Consider the following 14509-nt stretch of genomic DNA (forward strand, 5'->3'; position numbering starts at 1 on the left):
TCTGTGTGTCAAAATGAAAGACAGCCCACACACCTATCAATCATCAAACCGTGGGGTCTTATTTCATTACGTGTTGAATTCTATCAACACGTAATGTTGTATAGAGATGTACTACAGCAAAAGTATTCTCCGTCGGGACTTCCTGCAACAACACCACGCCGTTATCGTGATTCTGATTGGCCAGAAGACATTATCAAAGATGTTCTATTGAGAAGACGATCACTACGTGACAAAAGTTTTCAAAACCGTTTCTAATCTTCAGTATTCTTGTTTTTGGCGTGAGAATAGTTTGGGCAGCGTGAGAGCGTGAGGTTGAGAGTGAAAGCGTGTGTCACACGCCAGATGCGTGAGAGTTGGCAACCCTGTGAAAGGACCAGGAGTGGCTGGAACAAGTTAGCTACCTAGCTAGTAGCAAGCACGTTAGTTAGCATTACAGCCGGCTTAGCCTTGTCATTTTTATTAGCCTTAACATTAAGTTAACCAAAGTGTTAAACAGTAGAGTAGTAGTCATATTTCGTGAACCCTTTGAAGAGTACTGTCACACCGGTGTGATCATTCTATAATACACCTTTAAGCCCGGATGCCCCCGAGAGAGACATGCTAACGCTATCCGCTACATTAGCATCGGTGATCTTTTATTACTTCATACTATCTGCACAAATGGTTAACATTGAACATTAAAAAGATCAGGCAGTTCAGGGAGAATCGAAGGAAGGCAGGCAGGCAGGCAGCTTTGCATGACATTCTTCTGGACGTGTTTCATTGTGGTGATAGTGAGGGTAGTCAATCCCTTGTTTGGCAAGACAGTAGTGACGACCATCTTGGTGACGTGTGTTGTTCTGCGAGACCAGAGATGTAGTTCATTGAGCAGTTTCACACAAAAAAAGTGTTACTTCACAGTTTTACGACACATTTTAATATTTTTGACTTGCAAAATTATCTTTTAAATTGACAAACATCATATGTGTAATTCGTGGCACAATTCTAACAGGATCGAAAGATAATCTTTCTCTCACCATTGACTTTGATACATACTTTTTCCGAAATAAGGTCCCATGGAGGTCCCCCGGAAAGGGAGGGACTTCGCCTCTCTATAACAGTTTATAGACGAGAGTAACAAATGCATCACTTCTGGGCAAAAAGTACGGCTCCGCCCACTTTTTGGGGAAAACAAAGCTGTCATTTGAATGGCGGTCAATACAAATTCTGAAATGTTTGCCAATCCGATCTCCCTTGAAAAAGAGATCTATGATCTCAATGGGACCAATCTGGTTAAATAAAGGTTTGAAATTAAATGAAATGAGAAATTTAAGAAAACCGTTAATTTTTGGATATTCAAAGAGCCCGATTACATTGGCCAGACAGGCAAACAATTACATTAAATCATTGGAAATCGACGATCGGGCTCGATATATGGTTAAATATAGCAGTAGGCGATCGATGTCCATAGATGAGAGTAACATCTACGTCACTTTACGGCAGGGCTGGACTGGCCATCTGGCATACCGGGCATTTTCCCGGTGGGCCGACGTGCCTTTTGGGCCGACACATCATTTTTTTTTTTTTCTGAAGTCCCGGCCCATAAGACGGGTAGATTGGCCCTCTGTTTAAATGTTTTTAGTAATTGACACTGGGCCGGCCCAATCAAATCTTTAATCACCTCCCCCTTTGGGCCGCTCGGTGTGCATCATTAAATCACGCCCCCAGGAGGTGAGCCGGCCGTTGAAGCCAAACCGCCTTTTTTTTTCGAAAAAAAAAAAGTTCGAGTTAGAAATGGAGAAGGCGAAGGCGAAGACGAAGGCCAAGCGAAAAGGGGGAGCAGAAAAATTGCGGGCAAGAAAAAAGCAGGCCCTTCGTGCTGATGCTGCCGCTTGTGTCAAAATAACCGACATGTTTAGTACAGGTGCAGGTCCATCTTCAGCACCCGTGGCCGATATTGGTGGTGAGGAAGATGATGAGAGGGAGAGAGATCAGCGCGAGTGGGGAGAGGGAGGAGAACTCGCGGTAAGCAGAAGCTAAGAAAATTAGGAAAAGATTATTATTAAGGTTATGATACTCTGTAGTTCTGGAACCCATTAATATCCCCTTGATGAAGCACTAATAAGACAAATATTATAAGAGAAACATTCGTTAGCCTACAAGCTAAGCTAGTAAACTGGCTTTTTTAGGTTTTCCCTGGCAAGTTAAAATATAGCTTAATGGGACTCTGATACGTTCTCATTGAAAGAATGTCATTATTTTGTTAACCACCATTCATGAACAATTACTGTCAGCTGGCAGCTTGTTTTGTTTAGTTTATTTACTTATGTGGTTATAAGGGCAACAGTGGTCTTTTGGGACCTGAAAAAATGTTTATAGTCAGCTTTTTGTGGTAGTTTTGATTGACAATATGAATGAATAATATAGAAATAGAAAAAAAAATTGAGGCACACATGTAGTTTTGACCATTAACTGTGTGGTATTGTTATGTCAATGCCTATTTGTATGGACCTCTATCAGGGACCAAAGAGGTCACCTGCATCCTTTTTGACTCTCCCAAAGCCCCCCAACTACACTCACACATGCAAACAGACACACACACACACACACACACACACACACACACACTCACACATGCAAACAGACACACACACACACACACACACACACACACACACACACACACACACACACTCACACACTAACTCCTACCCCGAGGAATGGACGCTGGACATAGTGCCCCTCTCCACAACAAGCATTCATTTTAGTTATTTCAGTCTAGTATATAAGTTACTTTGTGTGTACAGTATATATATACAGTATATATATCTTGCTAGTTGTGTACTTTTGTAATTTATGTGGGATTTCTGTCAAATGTTGCTTCAACTCTCTTTGTAAATTTAAATCTGTCTCTTTCAAACCTATTCTCAGGAAAAAAAATAAAGACAGTGGATAGTATTTTTGGTTAAACCTGTGTTCCTTCAGTTCTGTGTGCTCTGTGAGGTTCTGAGAAACCAGCCGCCTAAGACTTGCACTATAGCCCCTTGCGTGCGTCAATCAATCAATCACATTTTATTTATATAGCCCAATATCACAAATTACAATTTGTCTCAGAGGGCTTCACAGTGTGTACAGGTACGACATCCTCTGTCCTTAGACCCTTGCAGCGCTCAAGGAAAAACTCCCCAAAACAGACCCCACAATTAACAGTGGAAAGTAGGAAGAAACCTCTGTGAGAGCAACAGAAGAGGGATCCCTCTCCCAGGATGGACAGACGTGCAATAGGTGTCGTGTGTATAGATGAAAAAGGCAATACAATTACAGCGATTAAAAAAAGGATGGAAAAATTAAATGAAAGCGCCAATGAGATTTGGAGGAGTACAGGAAGTCTAGGTATGATCTCCGGAGAGCAATTCAAAATGCAAAGAGACAGTACAAAGACAAGGTGGAATCTGACTTCAAAGGCTGTAACACTAGGAATATGTGGGCGGGACTAAGGACAATGACTGACTACAAAGGAGCAGCGGGGGGTGCTGCGGGAGTGTCTGCGTGCGCATCTCTCCCAGATGAGCTAAACAGTTTTTTTGCACGCTTTGAGAGCAGCCAGGCTGTGGAGGTACAGAGGGACCAGGAGCTACACTGCCCTTTTGTTTTAAATAGGGCAGATGTGTGTAAATCCTTTAAAAGGGTTAACCCACACAAGGCTCCTGGACCTGATGGCATCCCTGGCCGTGTTCTCAGGGTGTGTGCAGTTCAGCTGGCAGAGGTGTTCACAGACATCTTCAACAGGTCCCTGCTGCAGTCTGTAGTCCCCACATGTCTTAAACACTCCACCATCATTCCTGTCCCCAAAAAGACAATCATCACCTGCCCCAACGACTACCGCCCAGTAGCACTCACCTCCATCATAATGAAGTGCTTTGAGCGGTTAGTCAAATTATTCATCACCTCCTCCCTCCCTGAATCTCTGGACCCCCTGCAGTTTGCCTACAGAGCAAACAGGTCCACAGACGACGCCATAGCCCTCACCCTCCACACTGCCCTCTCACACCTGGACCCGAAGAACAGGAACACATATGTGAGAATGCTGTTCATTGACTACAGTTCAGCATTCAACACCATTGTGCCCTCCAAGCTGGCCATCAAGCTCAGAGACCTCGGGCTCAACAGCGCCCTCTGTGACTGGATCCTGAACTTCCTGACGGGCAGACCCCAGGCAGTGCGGGTGGGAAATATCACATCCTCCACCCTGATTCTCAACACCGGTGCCCCTCAAGGCTGCGTGCTCAGCCCTCTCCTCTACTCCCTGTTCACCCACGACTGCGTGGCCACACACAGCTCCAACACCATCGTGAAGTTTGCTGATGACACGACCGTCATCGGCCAGATCACAGACGATGACGAGACGGCGTACAGAGAGGAGGTCGAAAACCTGACATCTTGGTGCCAGGAGAACAACCTCCATCTCAACATCAGCAAAACAAAGGAGCTGATTGTGGACTACAGGAAGCAGCAGGGAGAGGGACACGCCCCCATCGCCATCAATGGGACTACGGTGGAGAGAGTCAAAAGCTTCAGGTTCCTTGGGGTCCACATCACTGAGGACCTGACATGGTCTCTTCACACCACCACCATCACCAAGAAAGCTCGACAGCGGCTCTTCTTCCTCCGCAGGTTGAGGAGGTTCAAAATGGATTCCAGGATACTCTGCAACTTCTACAGGTGCACAATAGAGAGTATCCTCACTGGCAGCATGACGGCCTGGTACGGCAGCTGCACCGACCTCGATCGTAAGGCTTTACAGAGGGTGGTGAAAACTGCACAGCACATCACCAGGACGGAGCTGCCATCCATGGAGGACCTTTACTCCCAGCGGCTCAGGAAGAAATCACTACGGATTATCAAAGACCCCCATCACCCCAGCCACAAACTGTTCTTTCTGTTGCCGTCTGGCAGACGTTACCGCAGCATCCTGGCAAGGACAAGAAGATTCGGAGACAGTTTCTTCCCGCGGGCAGTGAGACTGTTAAACAATTGAACTGTTGAAACAACTTCAAACATTCAACTGCTACTCAGTAGTATGTATCTAATACCTAATATATATATATCATTCCAATAACTTGTATATAGACTCATACTGCACTATTCCACATCATAACTTTATTTCATTTTTATAACTATTATTATTTTTGTATTGCTCATGCTCTTATTGTTATTATGTTATGTTATTATGTTGCATTGTTGGAGAAGCCTGTGACATAAGATTTTCAACTGCATAATTACTCTGTAGCTATGTCAGATTGACAATAAAGAACCTTGAACCTTGAACCTTGAACCAATGTATATAAAAAGATGCCGTCGACTCATCCTGTAGACTCATCTGGTCCTATCTCTATTGTGTTGTCATAGAAAGGGGAGACAGGGCACTATAGGGTCCCCCCCCCCCTAAATTCACTAGAAGTCATCATTTAAGGGGTTATTTTTAAAACTTTTCTTCTGTGGGGGGCATACCCCCCCAGACCCCCCTATTAGTGCTCGTCACTGTTCGCTTTGTGAGAGGGTTTGAAGGTCTAATTTCTAATGATTGATAGTTACACATACTTGTGGTATGTATTAGTTTTGTTTGCCCCTGGTACGTAAAAAGGATAATAATAGCGTTTTTTTTAAATTATACTGAGTTATTCTTCTTGTCAGGAACCGCTACTATTCGTTTGTTTTATGGATTTGGGCCGGTCTGGGTCTAAATGCCAGGGCCGATTTGCTGTCCCAGTCCAGCCCTGCTTTACGGCCCCGCCCACTTTTTTCTTAGAGGAAGTACATAAAAACATAACTCTGGATTCGTTTTAATGTTTGAGGAGCAATAAACGACACAGCAGCTTTTTGGCATAAAACTATTATTTTCCGCCTCGCTCATGAGAGTAACAGCTGGTGAAATGACAGCCTCGCCTACTGATTTTAATTTAACCATATATCGAGCCCGATTGTCGATTTAAAATGATTTCATGTAATTGTTTGCCTGACTGGCCATCGTAACCGGGCTCTTTGAAGATCCAAAAATCCACGGTTTTCAAAAATGTCTGATCGGATAGGCAAAAAATTCAGAATTTCTATTGACCGCCATTCAAATGACAGCATTGTTTTTCCCGAAAATTGGGCGGGGCCGTACTTTTCGCCCGGAAGTGACTAGAACGCAACCACACACTTATTAACCTGTTTAGGCCTGAGCCTGTTTTTCAGGTCTCAGGCTCGAAAATGACATTCCCAGAACAAAGGGTTAAATTAATAATCTTTTTCCTCAAAGTAATGATAAACCTGTGAGTTGGATGTAGAAGAGTCAGAACAATATAGATGTTTTTTATTTTAATGAAAATTCAGATTGAACATAGTAATGAACTGTAAATTATAGTGTCCGTCCAAAAGTTATTTTTTACTTATAGTGAAAACTACCCTTGGATGATGGTAAGGTAGACTAAAAGCTTTAGGAATCCAAAGTACAACATATAATAAGTACCCTGTATCAGGATTGATGCAAAACAAGTGACATTTGACCTTTTTAGAGAGGTTTAGCAAAAGAAACTCCACCTCTGAGGTGATTTGGGTGGAAATCGGGGTTTTACCGTTTCTCTGGAACCCATTGGTCGATTTTGGTGATTGACATCTCTTTCTGACCGTTAGAGCCAATAGAATCGAAGGGGAATCTCCCCACTCACTAACATTGTACCACAAAAAGATGGGGGCTTCGCGCATTCAGAATTGCATCAGAGCGAACCTATACTGTAGCTCTGACATCTAGAAACGGAAAAGCAGTTTTATTGCTCATGGATTATCAGAAATCATTTCAAAGGGACACAGACACATTGGATTAACCTATGGATTAACTTCAGAAGCGTTTTTATCGTTTTAATGCCATTGAAGACCACTTTGGACCAGACTACGACACAAGGTAAACCATGTTAGCATCTTTAGCTACCTAGCGCCACATGTTTTGATGTCTGTTTTTGTTTATAAAGTCGCGAGTTCGTATAATTGAGTGATAATGTATGCACCCATCGATTCTGTGTCACCTCACGATGTGAAACGATGTCATGGATGTGCAGAAAAGATAAATAATAAGGTTTTGTGAGTGAAGGTGTTAGCATTTTTCGCTCGTTGCTAATTCAGAGGCTCAGCGTGGGTTTTATTTTGAAAAAAAAAATATATATATCAGTTAGATGAGTTTCTTCCCGTTACATGGATATAAAACATTCATAGTTTATTAAATGAACATGCCCTCAGACACTGTTTCCTGCAAGATGTTGCGGCAGTGCCCCTGTACCGGGGTCTCTCGGGCTTAACAGGTTAAAAAAAACACACTTTATAAAGTCAGGCAACACTAACCAGGCTTAGTGTGATTCTGTTTATTTGTACCTTACTTTGACCATCCGTTCGCTGTCATTGATCATTGTGGAGAGCAGGCAGACGTTTTGTTTTGTATTATAGCAGCTATCGGATGGAATCAATACATGGGCTGCACAGGTTGTCATGACTCATGTCTGACTATCACAAGTAGAACAACACACTCTCACTCCCTAAGCGTCCAGGAGTGACGCTTGGTCAGGGTCCCGTGGCGTCCAGTTGTGACGCGCCGAGGCTCCTTCAGCTTCATAAACGGACGCAAAGAGCTTTCAACTGATTGCAATGTATTCCCATGGGCGTCGGTATTTGACACTTAGGGAAGGACGGCATTCGTTTGTGTCGGAGGCTGTTAAAAGCAATGTGAGCGTCCATTCCCATTGGATAACGGAGAATTGTACACCTGGAAGTAAGTATTGAAGTAAGAAGATATGATTCTACACTGTATTGAAGTAAACATGTATTGTTTGAACTGTTTTATGTAATCACAACGGTTTGGGTAATTATATATAGAATAGGAATGTTATTCTCACTTTCAAACTCACTGACTCAGAGATTCTGTGTTTCATACACCAACCTGGCCTGGGCTCACCCCTAAAAGCAGATGTCGTCATTAAGGTCGTTAAAGACAACATTACATTGCTTCTTATCATCCCTAAGAACAGATGTTGTTTTCAAGTCGTTAAAGACACATCGTTAAATAGGTGAGGAAAAGTTTAAATGTCTGAAAAGGGATACTTTAGGTGAAAATATCCCCTGGGAGAGGAATGTAGAGTAAGATAAGGTAAAGATAAACATTGACTTTTGACCTGGTGTTGTTTGGGATCTCACTCTGTTCGAAACTCTGATTGACCTCGGCCAGAAGCGAATCCAGCCAGTCAGGGCACTTGGGGGAGGTGGTCAGTTTAAACAGCTCCTCCCCAGGGGTTCTCTAATTCGCTTGGGAGAAAAGTGGGAAGGAAGAATTCAACACATCTCCGCCCCAAAATAGGGATATGTATACGGTTGGTTTTGTATGTAAAAATGCTTCTGGTCTGTTGAAAGCTGGTGCTAGAAGACGGTAAACCGCATCACAAACCTGGAGTCCATACTTCTCGTTTTCTGAAAGCTGGTCTGTCTACCTGTAAAACCGCATCATCAGGCCTGAAGCCCGGAGTGCTCGAGTACTCTGTATAACTTGTATATGTGTTTGGTTTCCTACTAGAAGTACATTCAGATAATTTGTTATAACTTTGATTCCGGTGTTTTCAATTCCTTTCTTAATTTAATAGAGATCCAGCCTCATCCAACGAACGGCGCGTAGCAGAGGTATTCTACTCCAACAGTATTCCCCTTACTGTCGATTGATTTGACAGTGATATCTCCACTACTCATCAACTCAAACACACCAGATTACTGTATCCTTGTTAATTAAACGACATTGATAGGTTTTAGTGTGTGTACAATGCTTTTGTCACGTTTTCCCCTTCAATTCTGAGAAACAAGTCGTTTTCTATGAGTTTTGGATGGCCGAAGACATTACATTACCCACAATCCTCTGTAGCAACCATAGACTGTATAAAACAATTAAATAATACATTATTCCGAGTGTGCTTGCTTTTCTCTTTGAAAGTCATCACATAACGGCATTGTAATACACGTTTCGGCTGCATTAAATATGACATATCTGCCGTAGTTAACTCTGCCCTGATGACAAGACTTCTAGACAAACAGGAACTGCCGCCAAAACTGAAAACTTGACGTGGATCTTAAATATATAAGCAATTAAACAACATCTTACATTTCTTTTCACACAATACGTCTCCATGCATAACGGTGCACAGCTGATAGAAAGGGACACCTACTGGTTAAAGCACGTTATTGCATTTTATAATTTTATTATTAGATATTAATAGGATCCCTATAAAGTATATTCTTTACTCGTCGTTATTCTCTACTAATAGTTAATTAAAGACTGTATATAATGACTATTTTGCACATCCCATTCAAGATTTCAAGATTTTCTAAGGTTTATTGACATTAAAGACTGTATATAATGACTATTTTGCACATCCCTTTGGTCCTTGGTATGAAAAAGTTTGAGAAACACTGCCCTATAGAGTGCCACAGTGACGCGTCCTAAAACCCGGAAGTAAGTTAGCATTTTACCACTTCCGGTTCCTTCGACAAAAACCAATGCAATTTCTCCATAGGATTTTGGAAAATAGCTCGAAATAAGGTCTGTGGTTGACACAAATTGAAGAGACAGATCACGTTTTGTTCAGCCGGATAATATCCACATGTCTACCCTACTTTTATATATAATTTTCGAATCATAAATCTAATCGATAGATTTATGATCGATAGATTTATGATTCGAAAATGGAGAAATTGCATTGGTTTTTGTCGAAGGAACCGGAAGGAGTTTACTTCCGGGTTTTAGGACGTGTTACTGTGGCACTCTATACAGATGGCTATGTTTAACAAATAAATAATCTCTTTGATCAAACACATTATTAACAAATGTTGGTCGGCAGACCATACTTATTTCATCAATATGTAAAAATGAATGAACACTTTTTCACAATGAATTGTGGAAAAAAGTGTCTGTGCTGTCCTGCATGTTATTTTAGTTACTAAAAAATAATTATTGATGTTGAGCATTTGAATGTTCAGAAAAAAAGTTGCAGCCCCCTAAATGTTGTCACATTATTAGTTGTAGATCTGTCTGAAATATTTTTGGTTTATTTGTTTATTCATATATGCTTTGTAATACACTTTTAAAATCACACGTGCCATAGCGTTCTTAATTTGCAAAAGTTAGATTCAAATTATTTATGAAAAGATTATCTAGCTATTGTTGTGCTTTTGTTTTGAAGGCGAACCTTTAACACTTCCGGCGTTGTCATGTCTGTGGTAGCTTGACACGGAGTTAAACGGATTACAGACGGAGGAGAGACGCTCGATCGTGTGTCCAAAGTGAAACAGCCTTCCACTCTCATGCCACTAATCTCTCAATTTAACCAAATGACAGTTTAACTCGTGCCCTGACTGATAACTGAAACTCTTTATTCCAGATTCTTCCTGCTGAAGCATTCAGCACCATGGTGCGCCACATCAGGACTCTGCAGTCCTCCCTGAGGTGTTCAGGGACTCTGTGGGCGCATCTCACTTCGGTTAAATGGATTCCTTGCGTCTCTCACTTGCGTCGTTTCCCTGCGACTAGTCCCTCTCACCAGGGAAGCATGGAGAGACGCAAGGAAACCACGAGAAGCAGGGAAATTAGTTTTAAGAGCAATGGGACGTCCTTTCCTCCGGAGCGTCACGTGAAGCGACGTCCGTTTGTGATGACGCTGAACAGCTGATCGTCTGACAGCAGCTCTGTCCCCGTTATTTTCACAAACACCCCCGCATCTGTTAGTACACATGTACTGACACAAACATTTGTATAATCTGTTGTAGACCCAAATAAATAAAATTCATTCTCAAAAAAGATAAACGCCATTCTTAAAATGTATAAACGAAAAAAGCGATCATGAAAATGTTTCCAATAAATGAATAAAATGATTTTTGACCACTTTGTTGTTCAGATATATCACATATTTGTAACTAAATTATGCATTCATTGAAACAAAACACAGTATAAACTGAGGAGTGAGTCCCGTGAGGTTCATGTGTTTTCTTCACTCCGCTGGGAAACTGCTCTCATGTCAAGAAGCATCAGATCAGTGCATGCACTGCATCGTCCAATCATCGTAAATAAGCCATCTGTATGTAAAAAACCACCTGTATGTAAATTGTAAATAAGCCATCTGTATGTCAAATATGTCTTATATGTCTTAAATGATATGATGAATTGGAAATGGGGGACCCTGATGTAAACAAGACGAAAGTCTTTCTCTGGTCTGCATCCCCTTAACAATTGTATGTTTTGAGCTGTACTGTACTGTACCCAATATACAAGCTGTTAATACACTTTTCAATCAATCAATCAATCAATCAATTGGTCTGAAGGTGAATCTGAGCGTCTGTTTTTCAGTCCGTCTGTCTCTCTCATGGATGTATAATAAGAACTGGATACAGCGTGGGAGGCGGGGCCTCATTCATTCCTATGAGAGTTGCTCATTCGCGCATGATGATAAAATGGCCCAACTTTTGAGAGAGCGAAACGTCACAGATTACCCGGCATGCCTGAGAAGTACCCGTATGTGCGCTCATAGCGCATGCGCAACTTTAACCATGCCCCCCAAAATGCTCGTTTGATTGATTGATTGATTGAAAAGTTTATTAACAGCTTGTATATTGGGTACAGTACAGTACAGCTCAAAACATACAATTGTTAAGGGGATGCAGACCAGAGAAAGACTTTCGTCTTGTTTACATCAGGGTCCCCCATTTCCAATTCATCATATCATTTAAGACATATAAGACATATTTGACATACAGATGGCTTATTTACAATTTACATACAGGTGGTTTTTTACATACAGATGGCTTATTTACAATTTTCATTTTAGATTTCGTTCTAATACATCCTAACCGGACATTTAAGACATACCAAGTCTACAGATATACAGTTAGTAACAGAGTCTAAAATGCGAGTATATACATAGATGGGGGGGGGAAGCTGTCCATTGTACGACAGGTTGAGATTTGTACCATTACCGGGGCCAGTTTTGCAATGCTTTCCGCCGAAGGTGCTCTTTAAGAGAGGTTTTGAAGGTAAGTATAGTTTTACTTTCCTTTACAGTTGTGGGAAGAGCGTTCCACCTTGATGTGGCATAATTGCGAAACGTGTATTCCCCTTTTTTTGTGCCAAATCTGGGTTTTACATGATTTGTGGAGCTCCCTCTGGTGTTATGATCATGGTATTCCTTGACCTTTGGGAAGAATTTTGACATGTACATGGGTACCATAGAGGTGTAGTGGATCTTGTAGACCAGGCCCATTGCAAGTAGCTGTACTCTGTCGTCTACTCTAAGCCATCCTAGGTTGTCAAAGTGGGCAGAGGTGAGGTGGGTTCTAGATGAAAGGTCAAGCAGTAGTCTGACCAGTTTATTTTGCGATGTTTGAAGTTTTATTTTTAGCGCCTTGGAGGTGCTATGGTACCATGACGTGCAAGCATAGTCATAGTACCCTTGAATGAGTGCTCCTGCCAGAGTTTTCAGGGTGTTTTTGTTTACCAGAGAGGAGATCCGGTATAGGAATCTAGTTCTTTGATTGACTTTTTTTATTACATTGGATGCCATTTTGTCACAGGAGAGGTTTGCCTCAAGAATAGATCCTAGGTATGTAATTTCCTTCTTACTTGTGACAATAATGTCACCCACTGCAACTGAGAAGTCGTCGGATTTGCTGAGATTATGTTTCGAACCGAAGAGAATGGACTCTGTTTTACCCAGGTGTAATGATAATTTATTATCGGCGAGCCAGGTGCAGATTCTGCCGAGCTCGGAGCTGAGGGTTTTTTCAACCTGCAATCTGCTCCTGTCAGAGACCAGCAGGGCTGAGTCGTCCGCGAACAGGAACAAGTTGCAGTCACATGCTGATGACATGTCATTTGCATAAATTAGGAACAGTAACGGACCTAATATGCTTCCTTGTGGAACACCACAGCTCACTGGGAGGGGGGGGGACAGAGTACCGTTTACCTCCACCATCTGTTCTCTCCCCTCCAGGTAGGATTGCATCCAGCTCACCGATAGTTTATCAAAACCAATTGCTTTTAGCTTGTCAATCAGAATGGGGTGATTGACAGTGTCGATAGCCTTTTGTAGGTCCAGCATCACCATGCCGCAGTATTTACCCTCGTCCACCTCTTGTTTGATGTGGTCGTTCAAATAAAGAAGGCATGTGTCAGTGGAGTGGGATGTTCTAAAGCCAGATTGAAATTCATAGATTAGTTTCTTTTCTGCGAGGTACTTTTCGACCTGTTCATATACTATTTTTTCCATGACTTTCGAGATGGAGGTAAGTATAGAAACAGGGCGGTAGTTGCCTGGGTCCAATTTGCTGCCCTTTTTGTGCAGGGGGGTTACTCTTGCAATTTTGAAGTCTTTGGGTACTTTTCCCTGTTTTATGGAGAGGTTAATTATGTGAGCTATGACTGGTGAGATGGCGGTTGCTGTGTCTCTGAGGAATTTGGAGGGGATATTGTCGTGGCCAGTGGCCTTGTTAGGTTTGAGGGCGCTCAGTTTAATGAGTACCTCTGCTGTTGTTACCCTTGCTAGACTGAAATCATCTTTGCGTACCCCTAGGTTTTTGTAGTAGGTCATGATGTGATCTACTCCAAAAAGCCCTGAGTGGGAGGGTAATTTATTTACAAGAGTTGTGGCTATGTTTGTGAAAAAAATGTTCAAGTACTTGGCCACATCCAGTTTGTCTGTGATGAGCCTGTTATCTGTCTTTATGTTTACGTTTGAAAATCTAGTTTTGAGTTTTTTACTGCAGCCAAGCTGGTTATTGAGTAATTTCCAAAGTTCACGGGGTTTATTTTTGTTTTCCTCAGTTTTGTCATTGATGAAATTCTTTTTGGCAGTTTTGATCATGGAGCTTACGTCATTTCTTAGTCTGTTTCTTTCAATTTTTAGTTCAGTCACGTGGGCCTGGAGTTCACTGCTCGTGCTTTTGGAAAGCATTGACTGACTTTTATGAAACTCAGAGCATTTTTTGTCTCTGGTTTTCATGGCGGTCAGTATGCCGGAGTGCATCCACGGCTCAGCGCGATTTTTTACCCTGGTTGTTCTTAGGGGGGCCAAATCATTGAGTATTGCAGAGAATTTGTTTTTGAAACCAAGCCATGTTTCTTCAACTTGTGTACCACTGAGCTCATCTGACCAGTCCAGGCTCTCCAGTTCTAGGTTAAAGGCCTCGCTAGAGTAGTTTTTGAGGTCTCTAGATATGACTGTTTTGTGACAGCCGGCCTTTTGTTTTAGCTTTTTGCGGGTACAGAATATCATATAATGATCACTTAAACCGCATGCTATAACCCCTTTACTGGAGATCCTGGACCTGTCAGAGGTCAGAATGAGTTTCACATACCCGGGTGGGTTGGGTGATTAGCTGGCTGAAGCCGTGCAGATCACAAATCCTACTGAAGGACTTGAAGACGGACGTGTCTTTACGTTGCATATCCGTGTTCCAGTCTCCAATAATAATT

Source organism: Trematomus bernacchii, unplaced genomic scaffold (genome assembly GCF_902827165.1).
Source record: "Trematomus bernacchii unplaced genomic scaffold, fTreBer1.1, whole genome shotgun sequence".
NCBI lineage: Eukaryota > Metazoa > Chordata > Actinopteri > Perciformes > Nototheniidae > Trematomus > Trematomus bernacchii.